Source organism: Lissotriton helveticus, chromosome 6 (assembly GCF_964261635.1).
Source record: "Lissotriton helveticus chromosome 6, aLisHel1.1, whole genome shotgun sequence".
In the NCBI taxonomy this organism is placed as follows: domain Eukaryota; kingdom Metazoa; phylum Chordata; class Amphibia; order Caudata; family Salamandridae; genus Lissotriton; species Lissotriton helveticus.
Window position 1 is genome coordinate 1,658,985,265 of NC_136067.1, and position 12,452 is coordinate 1,658,997,716.

Here is a 12,452-nt window from a genome sequence, read left to right on the forward strand (position 1 = left end):
ATTTGTGTGGCTTCAGGAGCAAGTTGATGTTCTTACTTGCTGTGTCCATTTTAATGTGTTTTCCATCTATCAGCTTTCCCAAACTTAACACAAGATTGAGCCATAACATGAGATAAAGTACACCTAACACAATCCAAAGTTCAACCCAAGGTGAAACCAGATATGTATATGTAAGCTCTTGACCAAGTTCCTTTACTTTTTCCTTGAAAGTTTTCTTTGCTGGCGTAGTTTCAGGTTCACTGGGATCCTCAGAAAAGTTATCGAAGTTGATAAAATAGCCAGAGGCAGTTCTGGCAATTGTTGGTATTGCATTCGGATTCTTTGAAATCGCTGGAGCTGTTTTTTCCCTTGACATGTTTGTATAGTCAGATGCTACATCATTTTAGACAGGAGTCTCTTGACGAACTGTTATTTGGGTTTCAAGAGTCACAAGTTCCATGGCTTTGTTGCATAGTCCTTCTTTTCTCACTGCAGGTTTATCAAAGGTGATAAGTCTTTCAGTTTGAACCTCTTGGATTGTAGCAAGATTTGGTCGTCTGCTACATCTTGGGAGTCCACTGCGCCTACTACTTCTTATCGGCCACATGGTGTGGTTTTACCAGGTCAATTGACACAGACCGGTTCTCCTTTTTTCCAGCAAGGGGCGGCAGTAGTACTGTTCTTGATCCGTGGATTGCTAGTACAGGTACTGGTTTTCTGTAAGAAGGTCCAAATTCCTTCTTGTCCACTATTTTCTCCCTGACCACATCCCCAATCTTTGGAATCCAGACATGTCTTACTGGGTGAGGTGGTTTTTCTTCAGTGGTCGTTGGCTTTTCGCTGGTATTGCTTAGACTTCTTCTTGTTTCATTTAAGTCCTGTAAAACAGCCAAACGATCTTTGATATCACATGGTTTTTGTTCCACCACTGAAGTGTGACGATCGAGGTCTCCAACCAACATTCTAGTACCAAAAAGGAGTTCATATGGAGGGATTCCACCCAGAGAATTTCTTGGCAGGTTATTAAGACTACGTTGGACATTTATTAGATGTTTGACCCACCCATCACCCGAACCTAATACCCTAGCTGTTATCTTTATGCCACAGTTTTTTCTCTCCGCAACCGAATTTCCCTCAGGATGGAATGGACTCGAAAATTGCAATGCAACGCCCAAGCTGGCCATGGCCTCCTTGTAAGCCCTAGAGCTAAACGCAGGACACTGGTCAGAATGTAGCCTGCCGGTTGCGTATGTGCCGATAAAGACTCGCAAATCTTTTATAACGGTTCGAGTGCCAGCTGAGCGCTGAGGCCACATCCAAATGAATCTTGTCCTAGTAGTTGCGGGACCGCATTTGTCCATGGTGACTTCTGCATGTAGAAAGCCAAATGCTATCTAACAATGGTGTCTGTACTGGGCTGGCTACACTGTAGACAGGTATCTGGTGGTGTTCAAAGCTATGATCTCTGTAGCAGACATCACAATTAATTCCAAATTCGTAAATGTGGAGACTCATCACTGGCCACCAGTACATCTTTTCTAGTTCTACTAGCGATTTAGAGATCCCTTGATGTATCAGATCCTCTCCCATACGTGCTTCGTGAATCAGAGCACCTCTCCGGTTCCTGTTTGGAATTACTCTATCCCCCACTCCAGGGATTTGAGCAAAAGGAACAGAATTTGCATCAATTATGTATTTATATTTGAGTGGATAATTTAGAGGTAACGCGGCTCCGCTGCCTTTGCTCGTGACATTGACAGCGAGCATGGTTTCACCGTTTATTGTTTTTTTCTAACGATTAATTGTAGCTACGGAAGCCGTTTGCACAGCTGCCTTCGCGGCTTCATCAGCCAATTAATTCCCTTCAACTTGAACACCATCATGCTGATGAGTCAGTGTATGGGTCACGTGAGTCTTTTGTAGTTCTTTCTGTAAAAGAACTACTTGTTCCCAAAGCATTTTATGCTTGATTGTGCCACCTTTTGCGTCTTTAAAACCATTTTGAATCCAGGTCTGCAGATATTCATTGTAAGACTGGACGCAGTAATACGAATTGCACACTATGAGTTTATGAGTTTGGGGAATTCGCAATCGGTATTTTCAAGCGCCATCTTGAATGCATGTAGTTCAGCTCGCTGATCTGTACAGTCTCCTAGTGACTGAGTTTTTGTTACCATAGGTCTGAATTTACCATTGTGCCAGAGACCTTTAACAATCCTGCACGCAGCACTATAAGCTTGTTTACCCCCAATCACGGGCTGTGTTGATCCGTCTGTATATATTATACAGCCGTAGTTTAGCGCCAGGAAACCCATGGTGTCAGAGCGCTCTATAAATGTCATTTAATAATAATAATAATAAAGTAATGTTCTAGAGGTAGAATTTCAGTAGGCAGAGGACATTCTTGTTCGTATTGGAGAAATTCTTGTGTCTTCAAGTAAGGGTCAAAAATGTATTCAACGTCTGTTGCAGCAAGAGAATTAACCCATTGTATCCATCTTGGATGTAGAGCTTTTGCATTTGGAATGCTTGCCTTTGTCCCTGCCTCTAAGGCAGGTACAGGTGTAACGACTTTAATGCGTTTACCCTGTGCTAGGGCTCTCTCTTTTGCTACAGCAGTCTGAACCGCTGTCAGAATTTTTTCTGTTGAAGTGAATTTCATTTCAGCTTGTGTGTACAAGTGTGATTTGTAAGCTATTGTTACCTTTTCAACTACGTTAAAGGTTAGGTATGTGAATCCGCATATCCCTGGGATGATTCGGATAACAAGGGTGCGTACATTGTCGCTTGTTTGTAAGTGTGTTGAGCCAACATGTCTGTTTGTGCTGAACGCAAAATTTCTGTGTGTTTTTGAGTCCAATTAGTTGGTTTGAAATCAGGTTTGATTAGTTCGTAGAGAGGTTTAACCCTTTCTGCATAATTCAGAATATAAGTACTTCAGAAGTTTAAGAATCCTAGTATTGACTGTAAGTTTTTCAGCGTTTTTGGTTTTTGGAGCAGCGCACATTTTTCTAAAAAGTTTGCTGCCAGGCTTTTGCCTTCACTTGTAAGTTTGTATCCCAAGAATAGGACGTTGAGGTGGGCAATTCTGGACTTTTTAAAGTTGAATTCATACCCTTCTGAGGCGAACCCAAGTATTATGGTGTTTACCCTGTTCAAGTGCCTGTCCAAATCATCATCTGTAAGGTAGATGTCATCGACATAGGATAATGCCGCATCATCATACATTTGTAGTAACTGTGTTACTCTGGCTGAAAATAATCCAGGGCTGTTCTTGAATCCCTGGGGGAGACGAAAAAAGTGTTGGTGTGTCCCCATTATTGAGAAAGCGGTCAAATACCTGCTTTCTGGTGCAATGTTTTGACAGAAGAAACCGTTTGAAATATCTAATGTAGTTTTATATTTTTTGCGAACGATGTTATTCATCAGTGCTGCACTGTGTGCATTTTGTCCTGCAAAAGTTTTGCAACAAGAGTTTAAATGTCTGCAGTCCAAAACTAGACGATATGTATTGTCTGGTTTGGAGACAGGAAACAAAGGATTGTTTATTGACGAGGTGCATGTTTCAATCACCCCTTGGTATTCAAGTTGATATAAGATCTCCCTGACTTGTTTTTTAGCTTCCTGCTTGACTGGATACTGCCTCTGAGCAGTAGGTTGATTTTTCCAATGGATTTTATGGTGAGGAGAGTCCTCATCCCATCCCACATGATTTTTATATAATGCTGGAGCCTGGGCCACATCCCATTTCCTGGCATATGTATATTTTTTATGAATAGGAATATGATTAGAGAAGGCTGGCATAATTATTTCTTCGCCATGTGGGTACTCCCTGACAAATTCAGGTGGCCAGTCTTTTTCAGCCGGAAGGATGTCATAACCCTTAGATAGTTTTTCCCAAAAGAGTGCTTTTCTTTTTCTAGTTATGTCCCCCTCTATCCGGAGTGTTACTTAATATATCTTATGGGGTACACCAACCCTGGTGTCAGCAGTTTCAACCTGAATGTATTCATTCAGACCCACTGTCTCCAGATGATCTTTCAGGATCCTGCGAGCTATGGTGACCTCTGCTGGGCTGTGCAGCATTGTCTGGGCCCACTCCCCGTTTTTGAGTTGTGTCCTCAAGATCCTCGGCATGTCTGATTTTAATACTTGCTACCTTCTTTTTGGAGAATTGAGTTTTCCTATTTTTTGGAACGTGTTGATCGTCTTTGGACTTCACGCGTTCTTTATTGTGTTCTGATCGTCCTCTTCTTTCGGATTTCTGAGAGGAAGTCTGAAAGGGACGAGAGGATCGTGTATCAGTATCTTGATATCTATCAGGTTTTCTTAAATTATCCCTATTTCTAAGGTTATATCTCTTTTCAGAGTGCTCCTTTTGAGGAGATCTACCTCTGGACTGAGAGCGCTTCTCTTTAGGAAGTGGCTGTCTACTATTTTCCCATTTCTTTTTAGCATTAGTTAGATTATTTTTGATAAAAACTTTTTCAGGATTTTCGGTTAGTTCAGGCTTTACAGGTTTCCCTCCCAAACTATCTCTTCCTAGTTCTTCATAGGATTTTTCAATAATTCTGGCAAGTTCATACGATTGCTCAGTAATATCGAGTTCTTTTAATTTTTGGCGGATTGGCACCGATGTTGCTTCACCTTTAATGTTAGCTAATAAGATAGCTGAGACCTGTTTGAAATCTTTGAATCTGTCTCAGAACGTCTGGTATTACCGACATAGATGGGACACCATGTGTTTTTTTGTAGATCGAAGCAAAGACTGTACCCCAAGTGTCACAGTCCTCTACATGTGGTGCATTCCCCATTGGTAAACAGATTGTTAGAATCCTGTGTTTCTCATGAGGTGTACTATTGTGAAATACTGCCTCTATTTGAGTAATTTTCTGGGCTAACCAGAATGGAATTTGTTCCCTTTTTACGCGCAAATTACCGATTACTGACTGTATTGTCTGTGGTATGATTTTGTTTGTGTTCCCCTGATGAGGGGTGTGCTGTGGAATTCTTATAGCAGGTTGGACTGCTAAGGTCCGCATGACATATTGAACCAATTGTCTATGTATTTTAATTAATTGTTTTAGCTGAGCTAACAGTACTCCATCTGACATTCTTTCAATGTTAGGATCTGGAGTGTAGCTGGCTAATACCGGCCATGTTGCTCCTTGTCTACCTAGTGGACCGAGCCTGGTAATGTGATTTTGATGTTGTAGGGCGCCTTTAAACCAAAGCTGATGCTTTTAGTAAGTTAGTGGAATTTCAACGTACCCGAAAGGAACGTATTCCGCTGGATGTTCCTCCATCTTGTAGAAGTGGAACACATGTGTTGCTGGATTTGCCTGTGGAAAGACAATCTATGAATAGAATACCTCTGTCTGCCGATATTCATGTGCCTCTATGACAAATATAACCGTACCACCTCTCGGTGATAGGCCCTTTTCTATAAGCTTTATAGCTATGGCTTTTCTTATGTTTTCCGGGATGACTATAGCATCCAGGTCATTTTCATTAAACCCTGTGGTGTCTAAACCTGGTTGATGAGTTTCAGATCCACCGGCTTCGGTGTTGTCGTTATTCGACATTGTTTAATGAAAGTTTGCAGAGCAAGTTTCAAGGAAACAAAGATAAGGTGCACAATATTTTGGAACACTGTATCCTTCAACGTTGAACAAACCAAAAACTAATACATAGGATTTTGTCCTACTCAGTTGTGGCGGATATTTTATCCTTTGACCCACTCCAGACGTCTATTGGAGTATTTACGGGAAAAAGGGATCTCTGTGAAAAGCACAACTGAGTTACTCTAGTATCGAGCATTAAATTAGTGCCTTACCAAACGTTGGGCGCCATGTAGTGTAGTTCCTATATTCCCTCTAGGCTCTGCGCATTGGAATAATATATCCTATAGATTAGACGTAGGACTGAGGTCAACTAGGTCTCTATCGAATAAACTAGACTTAATTGTGTGTGCCAGCTAGCTCAGAGGTCACTAGAAACTTTCTCGAATTCACAAGAAACGATTATTCTCTGACAACCACATGGACATGACAACTTTGTTTTCCCAAGATAAAACGTATCTTCAGAGTCGTGGAAACAACAGATAGATATTTCACTCAGTCAATCGTGCATGCTTCGTTTCACTAGAGGTGCAGAGAAAGTAGAAAGACGGGCGTTTTCAATAAAAGGTTTTATTGAACAGTCTTCTTTCTCAAGTATAGGAAATGAACTGCTACAATAGTAAAACTGTTTGTAAAATATAATGCGTACAGTATGAATAGTAGAATAAAATAATACTGTAAGAGCATTGTATGGTTCCTAAACCATATATAAATACATACATAAATAACAGAGGCTAAAAGTACTAAACTGGTGCTTCTAAAATACGCCTACCCCGGTGTACCTAACCTAAGCTTAGTACGAGGGAGGAAGTAAGTGAGGTGTAGCATAAATGTAGTATTCTTTTGCCAAGAATCTGCACGAGATTTCTCTAAGGGTCTAATCAGCTCCGTACCTTAGTTTAGAATGGAGAAGGCTGGTCTCGGGACTCGATTCCCCAAGGCTAGCTTAGAAACACTGAGCTGGATTTCTCGGCAGGAGAAAAGACAGCATCTCTCTCAGTGCGTCTGCTGGAGGGTCGGCTTCCTTCGGCACTTGCGGTAGCAGGGCTCGTCGGGCAAGTAGATAGTCGAACTGCTCCAAACCACCGTGTGTTTGCTTGGGCGAGTGTGGGCATATTTATACCTTGAAGGTGCCGACTTTGACGTACAGTTGGACATAATAACGTCATCAAAGAGTCTCAGTTCTTTGAAAACTCCATGAGTTCTTGGACAAATCAATATTCAAGCAAGGGGAAGTCCCCGGCTGCTGAAAGTGAGTTTTTCAAGAAATCGTTGTGGATTTTCGGAACTAGTGGAAGTAGCCCTGCCGTATTTGGACTGCATGAGCTATGCCTAATATGGTTAAGATTTCTATGCCTATATAAGGATATGGTGATTTATACCTATATAGGGGCATGAATCGGGAAACTTACAATAGGGTCCTAAAATGATACATAATACCTGTGCCTCATGTGAACAGTCCAGCCCGAACTGCCACGCCATGTCTTCCCTGGACTGGAAACAAGCATCCTGGGACCGGTTTCGGGCTCACAGCCCTTATCAGCCAGGCTATCTTGAATCCAGTGGCAAAGTGAGAAAGGGACCCATGTCTGGGCATACCCTGCCATCTTAGGGCGAACAAAGCATGACCAAAGGAGATGATGGATGGAGTGTTGAACATTGCAAGCACTCACTCCCAGTTAACCTATCTGGGTTTAATCATCATCATTCTTTAGCTCACTCCGTCACCCCAGTAAGACATGGCTATATGCAAATCAGTCTAACCCTGTGCCTCATGGGAACAGTCCAGCCCGAACTGCCAAGCCATGTCTTCCCTGGACTGGAAACAAGCATCCTGGGACCAGTTTTGGGCTCAAAGCCCTCATCAGCCAGGCTATCTTGAATCCAGTGGCAAAGTGAGCAAGGGACCTACGTCTGGGCATACCCTGCCATCTTAGGGTGAACAAAGCAAAACCAAAGGGGATGATGGAAGGAGTGTTGAACATTTCAAGCACTCATCCCCAGTCAACCGATCTGGGTTTAATCCATCATCATTCTTTAGCTCACTCCGCCACCCCAGTTCAGACATGGCTGTATGCAAATCAGTCTGACCCTGTGCCTCATGAGAACAGTCCCACCGAACTGCCAAGCCATGTCTTCCCTGGACCGGAAACAATCATCCTGGGACCGGTTTCGGGCTAGCAGCCCTCATCAGCCAGGCTATCTTGAATCCAGTAGCAAAGTGAGCAAGGGACCCACATCGGGACACACCCTGCCAACTTAGGGCGAACAAAGCAAAACCAAAGGGGAGGATGGACGGAGTGTTGAACATTGCAAGCACTCACTCCCAGTCAACTGATCTGGGTTTAATCCATCATCATTCTTTAGCTCACTCCGCCACCCCAGTTCAGACAGGGCTATATGCAAATCAGTCTGACCCTATTTCTCATGTGAACAGTCCAGCACGAACTGCCAAGCCATGTCTTCCCTGGACCGGAAACAAGCATCCTGGGACCGGTTTTGGGCTCACAGCTCTCATCAGCCAGGCTATCTTGAATCCAGTGGCAAAGTGAGCGAGGGACCCTTGTCTGGGCATACCCTGCCAACTTAGGGCGAACAAAGCAAAACCAAAGGGGATGATGGACAGAGTGTTGGACATTGCAAGCACTCACCCTCAGTCAACTGATCTGGCTTAAATCCATCATCATTCTTTAGCTCACTCCGCCACCCCAGTTCAGACATGGCTATATGCAAATCAATCTGACCCTGTGCTCATTGGAACAGTCCAGCTCAAAATGCTCTTGCTCACACTGCCACTGGATTCAAGCTAGCCTGGCTGATGACTGGTGTTACCCAGAAACCGGTCCCAGGAAGCTTGTTTCCGGTCCAGGGAAGTGTCACACTGTTCAGTCCTCAGGATCGGTTTGTTGCTCATAGGGGTCCACCTCTTGATATACCAAAGCCTTAATAACCGTAATGGAACAGGTCAGTGGGAGGATCAGGCGAGGGAAGGAAAGGATGGGAACAGCAAGGAGGGAGACCTGAAATGAAAAGAATAATATCAGTACATTCATTCACTACTACTAACCTTAGAACTGTAGAGACAATGATTACCTAGTAAAATCTCTATATCTGTAAAGCAAAATAATGACACCTGTAGATCAAGACACGTCTACCACCTGTCAAGGGTGTGAAAGTATTCCTTTCAGTGTTTTGGCTGTATTGTGGGAAACATATAGGAAAACAAAACATTCATAGAGCAAAACACATAACAGCATCAATCCTCTGCACAATGATATCACCAGTTCAATACACATTGAAAACAACAATTCTACCAATAACCTACCCTTATTAGACTCCACTATGCCTCAGAGGGATAGAGCGTAGTCCTATACCACTCCAGCGTACCCCAGTTGAAATAGAGCCACAGGAACACAAAACAAAGTATCTTTACTTCAAAGACTGGTAATGTATCAACCAGGGGTAGACCAAAGTAATCTTGTCTTTATATCAAGGTTACATCACCTTAATTCCAATAGGTATATATATTAAGATATGCAAATGTCTAAAGTAATAAACCAAGTTCTAGAATCCCCATATATGAATGTATGTCATCAGATATTACAACCAATACTCCTGCATTCAGGTCACGGTATTTGTTCAGATCCTGTGAGAGAATCAAAGGCACTGTGCAACAAATAGGGCCATTGCTGTGAAACCAATGTCATAAATGTAAAAACAAAATGGGCTGAGGCAAACGTAAGTAAGGCAAGCAGTCAATAACTGGAACCAGCCCGAGAAACTTAAAAGCAATCAATAAAGCCTTCAAGACATTCCCTCCTCCGCACAAGCACCGTCCGTGCTCCCCAACGGAAGATGGGATAAACAGGAAAATCAATTACAGAAGGAACCGCGGTACAGAGCACCCTTACTGGACCTCCGTGGAATCACAGAACAACAAATTGACTCACGATGGCCGCTATGAATTTCTGACGCGTTGCCTGCTTGTACTTCCACCTATATGGAAGTCTCGGCAACGTGACGAGCTCGCCAGGATCCTGGGTAACGAAGTGCTGAGTGCCGCTAGCGTCTAGCTGAGATTTAGGCATCCAGCTACCGCAGCGTGCTCGAAGCAGGCACATGTAATAGGAAGACATGGCTTGCCAGTTTGGGCTGGACTGTTCCCATGAGGCACAGGGTCAAGACTGATTTGCATAAAGCTATGTCTGAACTGGGGTGACAAAGTGAGCTAAAGAATGATGATGGATTCAACCCAGATCTGTGACTGGGGGTGAGTGTCTGAAAAGTTTCAGCACTCTGACCATCATCTACTTGTGTATACTTACTTAAAAATCTGATGACAGGCCTATAGGTGGACTCCTACTCTCACTCAGATATGAAGCTAAGTACTGACACAACATAGTAACCTTTGCAAACAAGTAGCTCTTTAAACACGGGTGAGGCCTGCTACTGGAGAGAGTATGTCTGTATTTTTAGATCAGACCTACTAGACAGATGGTATCTCTGCACTTTTAATGCCAGTTCGACTTCGCATATAAAAGCTCTTTGCCAAGTTGTAAGCCCACCTTTTATTAACATGTGTTAGGCTGTAGGTATGCTATAAAGCAGAGTACTTTGTGCTTAAAAAGTAATAGATGTTGTTTTGAGTTTCACTAAGGTACTCATGCACATGCAGACCCCCATGGCAACTACTACATAGAGTATACCACCCATAATGCAACTGGCATACATGTTTTCAAAAGCATAGATCCTCTCTCTCACCCAGTTACTTAGCGACAGAGGCTCCTAAACATTCACTCACGTACTGAGAAATTCTTTATGTATGCAGCAGTATCAAAGGCAGTTGCAGACTAGGCATCGGTGGAGCTTGCAGATTCCGTGGAATTCCTCGAGCAGGCAGAGCTCCTCAACATCCCTGTTTGCGCTAAGTTACGTTTTTGATACTTGGTAACGTGACGTGCATTCTCGCTCTCAAATTTGCATGCAAACGGCACTAGAGGAGAAAATATGCTGGAAGATGCAGCAGGATACAGCCGCAGTCAATGGCACTCTCTCACGCTCGCTGTCTTCAGCCACACGTCACAGGCATATCCTAAAGCATAGCTCATCGGCGATCGATAATCTCACCGGCGCTCGCAAGCCCTCCCAAAAACCCCGCTGGAGCATACCAAACAAAAACAAATTCTGCTACAAGGCAGAATTTATCGGGAACAGCACTTTTTCTGTGGAACATGCAGTTCCCGAATTCCGCAAATTCCACAAGCTGAGCTGAATTTTATCCCCAGTCATATTACAGACACACTTACATACACCTGTATTCACTAACAGAGACACTGAGGTATTCATGTAGCCACTTACATATACACTGTGAGAGCCTTACAGTTACTAAATCAGACAATCATAAACCAGCATAATTAAACATCTAGAATGAGTGTATAGAGGATATGGGTGCTCATATGACAGTTACAAGAGTTTTTATGCTTTAAGGTTATACCTAGCGGTACTCTCAAAGCGGGGAGCAGTACACCCACCTCCCCCAATTTCAATTCTAGGATTGACCAACAGAACTTGACTGTAGGAGGCACAGGCAATGTACCATAAATATGAGTACAATACAGTCTCAAAAACAAACAGAACGTCTTTTCTTGACTTGTAGATTTATTTTCATGTACTTTGAACTCTTATTAGAACTTTGGCTAAACTGCAAAACTCACTCAGACGTGCGCGAACAGTCCACTTATCAGGAAGGACCCTCCCGGCTTTGCTAATAATACAAAGCGGTACCATGGGTGGCTGATTATGGACCACAGGCGCGAGACACTGCATCAGGAAGATTTCCCTGCAGCGCTGATTGCTCTACTAGGCATTAAGAGGACACAGACCCATATTCCGGGTTGGAATAATAACCAGAATAGAGAATTGATGAGAAACACTTCTGGACTCATAAAGCCTTGATGAAGTTGTGGGGACACCCCCCAAACAACCAAACATGTGTTGGCTAGCACTACAGAGACTATACCTCCCATAATGCAAATGACTTACATGTTCTGAAAAGAATAGAGTGTCTGTCTTGCGCAGTCAGACAATGCAGATGCACTTAAGCATTTACTCACATGGTCAGATACTAGTTATGTTTCCATCAAGGGCAGTTGCAGATACACTTACATATCCCTGTGTTCATCTACATAGGCACTGTCCAAGTTGTTCAGCCACTTACATACAAATATAGTGATCCATAGAGTTAGTTAAATAGACAGCTATGCACTGGTATACTTAGTTAACCATCTGATGGCACTCCTGTCGGTTTACTCCACCACTTACTTAGATATGCAGCTAAGTACTGATTAAACCTAATTACACATCCAGTCAAGTAGTCTTTTAAACATGGATCAGGTCTACTACTGCAGAGGGTATCTCTGCAATTTTAGGTGGGGACTAAAACTGCAGAGGGTATCTGTGCATTTTTTGTGCCAGCTCGACTTGACATGAAAAAGCCCTTCACCAATTCTTAAACCTACCTTTTAGTACACATATCTCACCTCTGAGATAGGCTGTAGGTATGTCATAAAGCATGGTTCTTTGTCCTTAAAAGGTAAGAGATGTCCTTTTAGTATTTCTAAGTTATTCATGCACTTGAAGGCTTCAATGCCAAGTACAACATACCGTATACCACCTGTAATTCAAGAGACATACTTGGTATCAAAAGCATACAGTCTCTCTCTCGTGCAGTCAGACACCACAGAGGCATTTATGCATTCACTTAAATGCTCAGATACTAGTTATGTATGCAGCACTATTAAAGGCACTTGCAAATATAGTTACAACCCCTGCATTCATCAACACAGGCACTGA